The 14,581-nt window shown below is 41.7% G+C and overlaps 1 protein-coding gene across 5 annotated transcripts in view; it reads right to left on the bottom strand.

The window, feature by feature from the left end:
* The window catches only part of CDON (cell adhesion associated, oncogene regulated), a 120,025-nt gene extending 106,061 nt beyond the window's left edge, over positions 1 to 13,964 (bottom strand). For 3 of the 5 annotated variants that reach the window (XM_044281999.1, XM_044281998.1, XM_044282000.1), the window contains exons 1-2: positions 13,837 to 13,964; positions 465 to 538 (exon numbers count right to left, since the gene is read on the bottom strand). The gene's annotated coding sequence lies outside the window, so the exon portion shown is untranslated. Of the gene's footprint in view, positions 1 to 464; positions 547 to 13,836 lie in introns of those variants that run through there. The other 2 variants (XM_044282003.1, XM_044282002.1) reach the window with 2 other exon arrangements.
* Between the last annotated feature and the right edge of the window lie 617 nt (positions 13,965 to 14,581).

Below are 14,581 nucleotides of genomic sequence, written 5' to 3'. Positions count from 1 at the left end.
CCACCTATCTAAACAGACTAGGCCATTAAAACCACTCTAGTATACAGTACTGTGTTTTCTGCAGTCCCAGATGACCCCCAAGAACATGTTGGTGCGCTAGATCTAGTACCAGTTTGCAATAAGCCTTGCGCACCACCAACTGTTTCACATTCTCCCCCCGTAGTTGGTTGACCCGATACAGCAAATCACGGAGAACCACAAAACGCGGAAATATAAACTCGGCCCCTGGTTGTTGTGGTTCTCCATCGATCATTAACACATTCTCTCAGGCTCGGGATAATGTCGGGTCCCTGTGTTGTGCTGTATGTAGTATGTAGCATTTTATTTATGGCTGTTCTGCAGAGTCTTTGCCCTTACAGACAAGATCTGTATTCGTTTGCTAAAACTATCTGATAATCCAAAATGTTAGTGGGTTACAGATTAAAGGAATGTTACTGTATACAAAAACAGCCAGAAGTACTCACTAGGCCAGGGTTACTCCTCTGTCTCTGTGTCTTGCATGTTCTATGTCATCGTTCTCCTGCTGCTTCTCATATATCTGAAATATATAACCAAAGTCTTGTATTTTTATTTATTTTATATATATTATATATTAATGAGGTAGATAGGAAATAGATTAAACACTACAGCGTGTAAGCAGTACGTTTGTGCCCCCTCTGAGAGACTATAATCTCATGCTTGTTGCCTCAATCTAAGTAAACTGCTGTTCATGTTAAACTTTGCCAAGCTTGTGTGAGTCAGTGCCTCTTCCTCAATTGGGGTACCCTTGAATTTCTGACCATCTAATAGATAGGTATGGGATAGATAGAGATACGTAGATTAGATAGATACAGTATATAATAGACATTAGATAGATAGATAGAGATGAGCGGCAGGGGCAATATTCGAATTTGCAATATTTTGAGAATATTTGGACAAATATTCGCTATAAATTCCCTAATTCGAGAATTAGCGATAATTTTCTTGATTGCGAAAATCGGCAATGTAATATGCGTTATTGCGCGTGCAATACAGGCGTGGGTCACTTTTGCTACATTTTTTAAGCTGCTAAAAGTTTCCTGAGACTGGAGAAAATGGTTGGCACGGCAGAACATTACAATAGCTTTATATGCAGATAGAGTGCTCCAATATATTCGCAACTGCGCAAATTGGCAATTAATGATGCGCATATTTTGGCGCAATACGTGCAACTTCACATTTAAGCAGGTCAGACTACATATTACTGATTGGTGTACTAAGTATTGTTGTGAACTTGTGACATCACAGCACTATGTCTGTAGCATGTATGTATGGACAGCAGAACCTATCAGCTACACTATATCACGATCTAACCTACACTGACTATCTCCCACTAACTATCTGTAATATATATATATATATATATAAGCTATCTAACTAACTATCTAATGTAATTACACAGCAAAGCACAGAGCACAGCAATGACACTGCTGTCTCTCTCAGAATTGCAAACAACTGCAGAAAATGGCTGCTGGGGAGGTTCTTATACAGTAAGGGGTATATAGCACTATATTTTAAATCTTTGCGAATTCTCGAAGTGGCGATATTAGCAATTAAAATTTGCGATTAGAATATTCGCGCCTAACACTAATAATAAATAGATAGACAGATTTGACTCTTTGCCGTCTCAGCATTATCCTCGTGATGTCTGTCATTGCTACCATCCATTTTGATACCACTAATCTTTCTCTCACCCTTAAACCTTATCTAAAATGCAATCTATTTGTTAGGTCCATAATATTTTCTAACACGGTCTGACATTGATGTACTTTATTTCTTTTTTGATACATCCGCCCCCCAAAAAATCAGGTTTGCTTATGATGACAATGACAAACACTGGTAATGTGTTATTCTCAAAACGACTCAAAACGCAGGGAGGATGGGGTAGATGTTGCCCCCATTGCCGTACTCTTAAATTGAAAGTAAAATAAATTCTTTTACATTAAAGATAGATAGAATGATATAGATAGAACTAAAAAAAAAAAAGGTGGAATTCTCTTCACTGTCATTGTTAGGGACCTATTACACTGTATGATTTTCGGGCCAATTATCAGCAACGAGCATTTAAAGGAACACTCGTTCCCGATAATTGGCCTGTGTAATTGAGCATCCGATCATCCAATGAATGAACAAATGCTGGTCTGTTGGCTGACTTGTATCTTTTTATCAGGATGAAATATACCTGATCATCGGCAGGACATATCTGTGTGTAATCAGGGATGTGCTGCTGATAATCAACAGAACTAAATCCAATCCAGTACCAATCATCCCCCCCACACACTTTCCATCATCCTGTGTAATCAGGCTGCTGCAAATGGGAGCTAATGGATGTGTTTTTATCCATCGGTGCTCGCACTGCCCGAACATCCGGCAGTGTAATATAGCCCTTACAGTCTGGTTACTACATTATAGCAACTTATGTCTGTTCCCTCCGTGACCAGTTTTGTTTCTCGCACCAGTAAAAAAAATATTTAGACTCCATCCCCTCATTTTTTCCCTACTTTGGTATAGAACCGATCCCAGTGTTTGTTCAGATGGTGGATTTTGGTGCGTACTCGATGCTGAAATCCATGTAAAAACCACGTGTATTCAACTTGTTTTCCATGAAAATCTGCCCTGTATGAACATATGTGCGGTCATTTATTAAACTGGTGTAAAGTAGAACTGACTTAGTTGCCCATAGCAACCAATCAGATTCCACCTTTCATTTTCCAAAGCAGCTGTCTAAAATGAAAGGTGGAATCTGACTGGCTGCTATAGGCAACTAAGCCACTTCAACTTTACACCAGTTGGATAAATGACCCCAATGCAATGTCAGTGCACATTGCCAATCCACTGCAGAAATCTGAGACCTGTGGATTTTATTTCAAATCTACCATGTGAACATGCCCCAAGGGAGGCAGCGTTATATGTCCCTGGTGTGCGATACCCACTGGCAAGCAGGACCCAGGCTAAAAAAAAATAATTCATATAAAATTTGCAAATGAATAGTCGGGTGTGAATGGAATTTTAGATTGGAGCAGTGAGTCATCATTCTGCCCTGGGACAGGTTTGTTTTTTTGGTTTGGGGTCTGTTAAGTTCCTCAATGTATATGATAGACGCAATAATCTCCCAAACGTTTACATTCCCATCACACAGCGCAGGTCCACATTGCCTTTTATAGGCCGAAGCCTCACACGGTTACTGTAAACACGCCTGGGTCCTGCTGGCAGTGGGTACTATCTCACACCAGGGACGTTTAACTCTTCCTCCTTGGGATGAAATAAGCCACCAGCCTGGGGTCGGCTCGACACCTCCTTGGCTGATGCTTCTGTGCAGAGGTGTCAGGATCCTGGGATCAGCCTTATCATTTGCCTTTTGTGCCAATTACATAGGGGAAGGTGGCTTTTATAAAGACGATTTGTCCATAGGAACCAATCAGGTTGCTTTTCTCGTTATATGGGGTCATTATGGGTCACCAGGAAAAAATAAGGCAATTAGTCACGAATTAACATACCCTCCCATTTTGTGTGCACAGCTCCTATGCAGACCTATGTGTCCCCTTGGTAACCTACAGTCACACTCCCTTCTATCTGCTCCCTACTTCTTGCTAACTTTGTAACCTTTAGGCTGTCACCTACCAAAAGATTAGCACACTCTTTTTCTAAACTACGATGTGCTGCTGGGGAGACCTGCTACTTTTAGTCTATGACCACCCACATGACTTACTCATATCCCAAAACACATTACGGCTGCTGGTAGGACCTGTTCTTTTCACTATGTAACTTTCTGTCTGGACCACCCACAAGATTACCTCAATCTCCTAAAATACTTTGTGCTGCTAGTTTCACTTTGTAAAGATATTGGTCGTAAACATTAGATAGCTGTTGGTCTGAACAGAGGACACTCCTCTATTATCTCAGAATCACAGGGTATATGAAAATGGGTTTTCGAAGAACAAAATGATTGGGCAAGCTGAAATCCAACTGCCTCCGAGCTCTTCCCTAGTAGATATAGGATTGTGTCATGAGGCCTCCATACACATAATATGGTCAGCCAGGCCCTTCTAATGGGTCTTATATGTGTAGTATACTTACAAACTTTTATAAACTGTACTCTGGGAGATCCGAGCATGCGCTGCAAACTCACACCTGTTTACACATGGCCACACCTCATTTCTAGGCCACAGATATAAGGGCTCAGTCTGATGATGCAACATCTTGGAATCACATGCTGTTAAAGTTCAGGATGGCTGCTTACTGGAGAAAGCCGTCCTCCACAGGAGGCTTGCCAACTCTTCCTAGGAGGTTTTTTATGTTTTTGGGATCCTCCAGGGCGTTCTGGGAGAGTTTAGTATAATGTATGGTCAACCTAAGTCTGCTACCTGCCGCTTGTCTCCATTCTCCTCCCCACATCATGAAACTGAAGTCTATGACCTGCTGCTTGTCTCCATACTCCTCCTCATGGAGATCATGATATTGTCCTGTGTGTACGTATTACCCTCATCACATAAGTACAGGTCACCACCCCATATTATCAGCAAACTCATCTCTTGCAGTGATAATCTCCGTGATCTGATGGCTACATGGTGTTTTATACCTGCCCTTTCCTAATAGGTGGAGAGTAGCACATCTCATAATTCTTAAAGTTTAGACTAGTTGGGTGACAACCAATATGGCGGCCCTTTTAGAATTTTTAAGACTACTGCGAATGTTATTTTTGATGAAGCCAACAATCTGGAGAACTCACTGAGTTATAATTTTTCAGCATCATTAACAGTAATTTTATATTAATAACCTAAGATATCATCTCCCTAAAAACAGTCCATGTTCTGTTATAACTAAAACGTTTGCAGATGTGTAACATCCACCCAAGCTCCAGCAATACTCTGCACTGTCTGCTTCCATTTACTCAACAGTCCTTGCTATGTTCCAGTCATCAGGCACTTCTCATGCAGAGCCCGAAACAAAAGAAAAACACTGCAAAGATTATCATTCCTTAAAATTACAACTATATTTCCATGAGTTCTCCTCCACTGTCAAAATCTAAAATCTCCAAGCAGCTCCTGTAGCTCTGCTCAGCAGCAGTAGTCAACCCTGCAGGTCTGCCTTCATAGATGCAGTGGAGGACAGCAGAGTCTGTGATGGTAGGTAAACCATCAGGAGGAGCAGAACTACCACCGTGATCTGGTGCCCGAGGTCCTAACACTGCCCAGTGTGTGTACATTTTGTGTGTCAGCGCCTAGGAGAGAAGATAACCTAGGAGCGGTATATATTTTTTATGTCTGGGGGCTGAATTTGTTTTCTGACGAGTCTGATTAGGTTTAGGGCCTGTTTGGGGTCTAATGTCAAATTCATTTTAGGGGTATGGGGTATAATTGACTTTCGGGGTCTGGTCCGAATGAAATTGGACATCTGGTTTGCCTATTAACACATAATAATAAATCTTGATGTAAATAGTTTTACAAAATGTGACCTGTGACATCAAGATATGTTATCATCTGTTATATCATTTTATCATTTTTTCATAAATGATATAATCTGCGACATACTGTTATCACATGTGACATCATTTTATCATCAGTGGCATATCTGTATCACATCAGAAGATACAATATGGCAGGTTGCTTCTTTAATTGTTACAAGCTTGTGATATATTGCATTTTATGCCATATATACTGTTATACTGTGTTCTATCTAATATAGGGCTTGGTACAAGAATTAACGTTTTGGTGTTCCTTGACGATTTGTGAAGAAAGGGAAGCAAATGAGCTCTCAGCAAGCTGTGCCTCTAATGCCACCAGATGTAAGGCAGCTATCCTAGAAGTCAATGTTCAACCTTTTAAATAGGTCTTGATAAATGACTTTCGGGGTAATTGCCCCTCCTCAGTGCAGAGCAGAGAGGACTGACTTAACTGGGTGAGAGCCTAGGTCAGGATTTGGGGGGGGGGGGGGGACTTTGTCTCCTTGGAGAGAGAGCCTCAATCGACATGAGGAGACTTATAGGCCATACATGCTACTCTGGAATTCTGGGGAAAAGGGATGCAAATATAATGGTCAAACACTGACTTATAGGATAGCTGCCTTACATCTGGTGGCATTAGGGGCAGAGCTTCTTAAGAGCTTATTTGCATCCCTTTCTTCCCAGAATTCCAGAGGAGCATGTATGGCCTATAATTTTGGTAGCCTGCTCCTCTGCCGGAACAGACTACAGGATTTACCATCCAGTGCTCTAAGAAATGGTGGCACCTATAATGGCAGCCACATTACAGCTTTATAGATAAAGAAAAGGAGGCTCTGAACTTCATAGAAGAGGACCACTCAAGGACTGGTATAACCAAGGTACTTTCCCCCTATTTTAGGAGAAAATGCTCTTTTTTTTTAACTTATAAATACCACTGGAAGATCTAGTGGATTCCAGAGGACTCTCCCAAGGATTAATTATGAGAATTATTCCTGAGGCATGAGAATTTGTTTAGCAAAACCAGTGACCTAATCAGCAGAAAATATCTATGTGACGGGAGGAAAATGCAGGAAATGATGGATGAGGGCTGTGGAGCGCGGTACTTTTCTGCCCAATTACTGCTTTATATTGTGTAATACAAGGCTGCTTCATGTATGACGAAGGGTTAAATCCTGGCAACATACTACAGACTGTAACATGAGAGAACAGCGGGGGCTCTGAATTACAGTACAAGCCATAGTGTATGGAAGACAGGCCGGGGTATGAACGTTAGGAGACTCTGCTCTCCAGATCAATGGGTATTAGAGTGTAGTGCAGCAGTCAGCAACCATGGGTTCCCCAGCTGTTTTGGAACTACAACCCCCAGCATGCAGACTTACTCAGCTGTTCTTCTATCATAGAAGAGAATGGAACATGCTGGGGGTTGTAGTTTCACAACAGCTGTAGTGTTATCTGTCTTTCACTTTATCTATCTATATATATATATATATATATATATATATATATGTAATCTATCTATCTATCTGTTCTGAGTCTATTTCGCTCCACTGGTTTTTTGAGTTATGCAAATCCAGAGCAATAAAGGAATGCACACCCAGGAATGAACAACGTCTACTTCATCCAAACTCCTTGGAAAACTCACATTTTCCTGTCTGATATTATTTATTTTATCAGCAAGAGCTGTAGGGAGGTGAACTGAGGACCCGAAGAGTTATTTTACATATTCAGATTAAGAAACTACAACATAAATGTGAGAAAAGTGCCATATAGAGGCTGAAGGTGAAGGACGCCAGGTCTAATCAGCATATGCCACTGTTATGATGCCTCCAGTGCTCCAGAACCAACCATCAAATACAGTCCTGATCAAAAGTTTAAGACCACTTGAAAAATGGCAAAAAATCATATTTTACATTGTTGGATCTTAACAAGGTTCCAAGTAGAGCTTCAACATCCAACAAGAAGAAATTAGAGTGAGACAAAAAATTTTTGGAGCATTCAATTAATTGAAAATAACGATTAAACTGAAACAGGCTGTTTTCCAGCTGATCCAAATTTTAGGACCACATGCCTTTAAAAGGCCAAATCTGTGCAAAGATGTGGATTAATTGTCATTTTCTGTCAGGTAGTCACACGTTGTGATGGCAAAGGCAAAAAAACTCTCCCTTTTTGAACGTGGTCGGGTTGTTGAACTGCATAAGCAGGGTCTCTCACAGCGCGCCATCGCTGCTGAGGTGGGACGCAGTAAGACAGTCATTTGGAATTTCTTAAATGATCCTGAGGGTTATGGAACAAAAAAGTCAAGTGGAAGACCCAAATTTATTTTTATCAGCACTGAGCCGGGGAATCCAATTGCCTGTCCGTCAAGACACTGGACGATCCTCGACCCAAATTAAGGCCCTTACTGGTGCTGACTGCAGCCCCATAACCATCAGACGGCATCTGAGACTGAAGGGCTTCAAAAACAAAAAAGTATTCAAAGACCTCGTCTCCTTGAACACCACAGAACTGCTCGTTTGGACTTTGCAAGAGAGCACCAAACGTGGGACATTCAAAGGTGGAAGAAAGTTTTATTCTCTGATGAGAAAAAATTTAACCTTGACGGTCCTGATGGTTTCCAACGTTACTGGCATGACAAGCAGATCCCACCTGAGATGTTTTCTACACGCCACAGTGGAGGGGGCGCCATAATGGTCTGGGGTGCTTTTACCTTCAGTGGAACAATGGATCTTCAGGAAGTGCAGGGGCGTCAAACGGCCTCTGGCTATGTCCAGATGTTGCAGAGAGCATTCCTCATGACTGAGGGCACTCGTCTGTGTGGTAACAACTGGGTTTTTCAACAGGACAATGCTACAGTACACAATTCCCGCAGGATAAGGGACTTCTTCAAGGAGAATAACATCACTCTTTTGGCCCATCCTGCGTGTTCCCCTGATCTAAATCCAATTGAGAACCTTTGGGGATGGATGGCAAGGGAAGTTTACAAAAATGAACAACAGTTCCAGACAGTAGATGGCTATCGTGCGGCCGTCTTCACCACTTAGAGAAATGTTCCCACTCACCTCATGGCAACGCTTGCATCAAGCATAAACAATAACGGCGGAGCTACTCATTACTGAGTTCATGTTTGGAAGTTGGATTTCTGTTTTGGGGGGTTTATTTTTTTTTGGGAGGTGTGGTCCTAAACTTTTGATCAGCTGAAAAACAGCCTGTTTCAGTTTTTGTTGTTTTTATTAAATTGAATGCTCAAAAAATGTTTTGTCTCACTCCCATTTCTTCTGTGTTGAAGCTCTACTTGGAACCTTGTTAAGATCCAGCCATGCTAAATATGATTTTTTGCAATTTTTCAAGTGGTCTTAAACTTTTGATCAGGACTGTATCAGTAGGGAAATCTCCAACCCCATAATGTATGATTGCAATGTAAAGTGCCTGTTCCAAATCATATATATACCTTATTGTAGGTCTGTCTGTCTCATATCTATCTCACATATCTAGATCAATCTGTCTATTATCTATCGATCTATCATCTATTTATGTAACTATCTATGTATCTATCTGTTTATCTATCTCATATCTATAAATCTATCATTTATCTATCTATCTCAAATCTATAGATCCATCTGTCCATCTTTAATGTAAAATAATTTATTTGACTTTCAACTTAAAGGGAACCTGTCACCTGGATTTTGTGCATAGAGCTGAGGACATGGGCTGCTAGATCGCCGCTAGCACATCCGCAATATCCAGTCCCCATAGCTCTGTGTGCTTTTATTGTGTCAAAAAAACTATGTTATAGATATGTAAATGAACCTTAGATGAGTCCTGTCTCCTCCATGCTTGAGAGATGAGTCCAGCGTTCTCTGACTCTGAGCCCAGCCACGCCCACTGTGAAGGAACCCAGCACCGCCCCACATCCTCCGAATCTCCTCCTTGCTCCCCGACGTCACAAAGCTAGAGCTCCGTAATCTCGCGATCCGCGAGCTAGCGCATGCACAGTTCATTCCCTGAGGCTGATGCCAGCACAGGGAAGGAACACTATGCCGACACTGCGCATGCGCTAGCTCACACATCACGAGATTACGGCGCTCTAGCTTTGTGATGTTGGGGAGCAAGGAGGAGATTCAGAGGATGCGGGGCAGTGCTGGGCTCCTTCACAGTGGGTGTGGCTGGGCTCCTGAAACGTTATTAGCCTCATTTACATATACAGTGGATATAAAAGGTCTACACACCCCTGTTAAAATGTCAGGATTCTGTGATGTAAAAAAATGAGACAAAGATAAATCATTTCAGAACTTTTTCCACCTTTAATGTGACCTGTAAACTGTACAACTTAAATGAAAAAACAAACTGAAATCTTTTAGGTGGAGGGAAGAAAAAAACCAAAACTAAAATAATGTGGTTGCATAAGGGTGCACACCCTCTTATAACTGGGGATGTAGCTGTGTTCAGAATTAATCAATCACATTCAAATTCATGTTAAATAGGAGTCAGCATACACCTGTCATCATTTAAAGTGCCTCTGATTAACCCCAAATAAAGTTCAGCTGCTCTAGTTGGTCTTTCCTGAAATTTTCTTAGTCGCATCCCACAGCAAAAGCCATGGTCCACAAAGAGCTTCCAAAGCATCAGAGGGATCTCATTGTTAAAAGGTATCAGTCAGGAAAAGGATACAAAAGAATTTCCAAGGCATTAGATATACCATGGAACACAGTAAAGACAGTCATCATCAAGTGGAGAAAATATGGCACAACACTGACATTACCAAGAACTGGACGTCCCTCCAAAATTGATGAAAAGACGAGAAGAAAACTGGTCTAAGAGGCTACCAAGAGGCCTACAGCAACATTAAAGGAGCTGCAGAAATATCTGGCAAGTACTGGCTGTGTGGTATATGTGACAACAATCTCCCGTATTCTTCATATGTCTGGGCTATGGGGTAGAGTGGCAAGACGAAAGCCTTTTCCTATGAAGAAAAACATCCAAGCCAGGCTACATTTTGCAAAAACACATCTGAAGTCTCCCAAAAGCATGTGGGAAAAGGTGTTATGGTCTAATGAAACCAAGGTTGAACTTTTTGGCCATAATTCCAAAAGATATGTTTGGTGCAAAAACAACACTGCACATCACCAAAAGAACATCATACCCACAGTGAAGCATGGTGGTGGCAGCATCATGCTTTGGGGTTGTTTTTCTTCAGCTGGAACTGGGGCCTTAGTTAAGCTAGAGGGAATTATGAACAGTTCCAAATACCAGTCAATATTGGAACAAAACCTTCAGGCTTCTGCTAGAAAGCTAAACATGAGGAGGAACTTCATCTTTCAGCATGACAACGACCCAAAGCATACATCCAAATCAACAAAGGAATGGCTTCACCAGAAGAAGATTAAAGTTTTGGAATGGCCCAGCCAGAGCCCAGACCTGAATCCGATTGAAAATCTGTGGGGTGATCTGAAGAGGGCTGTGCACAGGAGATGCCCTTGCAATCTGACAGATTTGGAGTGCTTTTGCAAAGAAGAGTGGGCAAATCTTGCCAAGTCAAAATGTCCCATGCTGATAGACTCATACCCCAAAAAGACTGAGTGCTGTAATAAAATCAGAAGGTGCTTCAACAAAGTATTAGTTTAGGGGTGTGCACACTTATACAACTATATTTTTTTATTTTTTTCTTCCCTCTACCTAAAAGATTTCAGTTTGTTTTTCAATTTAGTTGTACAGTTTATAGGTCACATTAAAGGTGCAAAAAGTTCTGAAATTATTTATCTTTGTCTCTTTTTTTTACATCACAGAAACCTGACATGCCACCACCATGCTTCACTGTGGGTATGATGTTCTTTTGGTGATGTGCAGTGTTGTTTTATAGCCACTGTATAAAAAATCTTTTTTTTTTTTTACACAATAAAAGCACAGAGAGCTATGGGGACTGGATATTGCGGCGATCTAGCAACTCAATATCTAAAATCCAGATGACAGGTTCCCTTTAAGATTACGGCAATGGGGGCAACACCTACCCCATCATCCCTGTGATTTGAGCCCCTGAGAGAAAAACGGATCCGTCCCTTTTGACTTGCATTGGGGGTCATGCCGGATCCGTCTTGCTCTGCATCCCAGGATGGAAAGCAAACTAGAACATGTTGCGGTTTGCTCTCCGGTATGAGAACGCAACTAAATGGAAGGGAATGCATTTTGGAGCATTCTGTTCAGTTCAGTTATCCCCATTGACAATGAATGGGGACAAAACTGAAGCATTTTTTTTCCGGTATTGAGACCCTATGACGGATCTCAATAACGGAAAACTAAAACGCTAGTGTGAAAGTAGCCTAAGAGAAAGGGGAGATAAAGATGAATGGTAACAAAATGAATGCCGGCAATGACAGACATCACGAGGATGACGTTGTCAAAACAGAAATTCTAACAGAAAGCGGAAGATACAGGAAGAACGGTATTTATAGGGTCGACAGAAGTCATACTAAATCATAATATTACTGTTACTGCATTTAATATTAGTAATTACTAAAAACTATAACTTATTTTTTGTCTTATAGTCTAATACATATTATTATTATTCTTCATCTTTACACTAGGATATTGTTGCTCAAAGTTCAGCTCCATCTGCTGTGATCATCTTCTACTTGGCCTAGTGAAGTGAGGGCATCATCAAACAAATCTCCCTGCGGAGCAGAATGCATTAGAGATGGCAGCGCTGAGCCCCGGGTGTACCAGTCTACAGCTCAACTAGTTCACTAATGATCAAGATCCCCGAAAAAAGTTGTAAATAACTGTGTTCAGTGGATGAAACCAGCAGGGGCGATATTACAGCTCTCATAAGGGGTAATAACCACTCGGCTTTCCCTGCCTCCTGAATAACAAGCTGTATCTGCCCCACTCAGGACTATGGGAAAGCTGGGTGACGCTCTAAGGCAGCCTTCCTGGACGCCAGCTGACGGATTAGAATGACTAAGGGTTTTATATTTTCCAGAAATTGTTGCTTTTCATTCTCTTTTTTTTTAAGCTTTTACCCCGTTGCCAACACAATTGTTTTGCCCGTTACTTGCAGGGAACCCCGTGTGTGTCCAGACCGCGTGGCTGCTGCGCTCACATCTGGCGCTGCGTACACGGGATCTTCCCGATATAATGTGAATTTACTTTAAAACTGTTAAAGGAAACAAATAAAGCAATTTTGTGGTTAACAGTTAGAGGCTGAAATCCAAACGATCTCCGTAAACATACACTCAGGCCTGGGAGGCTTGGAAACCGCCGCTGTGAGCGGCCACGATTAACTCTTACTGCTACAGACAGCATCCGCCCGTCAATCAAAAAGTAACAGTAATCAAACGCACAGCCTGCTAGCGAACCATATCGTTACAATGACTCACGAATAGGCAGATGTAGCAGTGCTGAATGTGTTGCTCAACGACTTGGATTAAAAAAGATACATTTACACGATACGGTTACTTGCAGTCCATTGTAAAGACACAGATATCAGATCAACGCGTCTTGATGTCGCCATGAATTGTTCTAAACTTAGCCCTGCTGCTTCTTTTACATAATTTGCACTGCAGAACGGGGGGATTAATTATAGCTAAATATGCAGTATTGGTTTCGTTTTATTCCTTCCCACCTGCCAGATATTTCTCTGTACAGCCGATGGCTTGTATGAATTGTGCTAAATGACAAACTCAGCCCTAATGCACCTTGCACATCATTTACACTGCAGAACGGGGGGGGATTCATTATCTACATGGGTAGCGTTAGCTTCTTTATATTCCTTCCCACCTGCCAGATATTTCTCGATTCGGCCGATGGTTGGTACATAATAGTTACAGCAACATGGAGCAACCAGCAGTGCGGAGTTTGTGTTGGAGCAGTGCTGAGTTTGTCGCATGAAGCAAAGTGCATTCTGTCAGTGCAGAGCTGAGTTTGTCAAATGGAACTGAACTGGGCTTCTTATATATGGTACCGCTGTGTTTGTCAGATGTAGAATCGTTGATTATGTCAATGATAATAAAACATATTTTGTGACATATTGCGCACAGAGCGGATTTTGTTTAATGCAGCGGTGCTATCTTTGTGAGCATGAATGAGCAGAGGTGACTTCGTCAGATGCAGCAGTGTTGAGTTTGCTAGTTGCGCACAATCAGCATCAGCCATGGTAATAACACAATTTCCAGATTTTTGGTTTTTCACAGGACTGCAAGTAAACCTACTTACTATTCCATCACGCCACCAACTCTGCTCCATCTGTACAGTTAAATACATATTTTCATACACAGTAATTGATCGCTGGAAACTTTTGAGAAGTGTGAAAAGTTATGGATTTCCCAGCATTGCTGCAATGATGAGGGTTATGTCTAATTAGCGGATAGTGGTGAGGCACTTACCTTTACGCTGCCCTGAAACGTCTGGTGTCGTAGCCTCGTCCGACTAACGCTGGTCTCAGGCAGCAGATACCTCAGTCATCTCTTCCTCCAGAGCTCAGCCCCTCCGCCATGGCTTTCTGCCCAGTGACTCTTGCTTAGCAGCCAAGAAAACTTTCTCTGAAGGGGGAACGAGAGCCAGGAATCGCTTTGAAACGAAGACACAGAGAGGACGAGGGCGGAAGGGAAGGTTCTTGTCTTCGTTTGTTCTGTTAAAAAAAATATATATATATATTTGAAAAAAAAAAAATCTTTTTTTTATTTTGGAAATTGACAACACATGCCTGCTTTATGTAGCAGAGGCCTAGTAAACAGCCCATCCTCGCCGAGTGTGTCGCCACGGCAACAAACATGCAGGAAATAGCCAAGATAACAGAAATAGTGACTAAAAAACATGTGTTTTGGATGGAAAGTCAACATCCCCCCCCCCACACCCAGACATTTTTTTCTCTTTGCTGTCGCTGATTATTTCTCAATGTGAACGTTGGAGCCTCAATGTAAATTTATGAGTGGACGAAGCAATCCATCAGAAATCACGAAATAACACCCATCTGTTTCTACAGTTAAGGAGTACCTCCCCCTCTAAAGTGTCTGGTAAGTATTAGCCCCCTTATCAGGGTTTCTTAAAATTACACAGTTACTTAGTTTTATCGTTTACTCATGAGCCCAGCTTTCCCAGATTCCTGAATGGCAGATATTCTCAGCTGCT

Source organism: Bufo gargarizans, chromosome 2 (assembly GCF_014858855.1).
Source record: "Bufo gargarizans isolate SCDJY-AF-19 chromosome 2, ASM1485885v1, whole genome shotgun sequence".
Classification (NCBI taxonomy): Eukaryota; Metazoa; Chordata; class Amphibia; order Anura; family Bufonidae; genus Bufo; species Bufo gargarizans.
The sequence above is the reverse complement of the archived record's forward strand: the minus strand, read 5'-3'. Positions and strand labels throughout refer to the sequence as shown.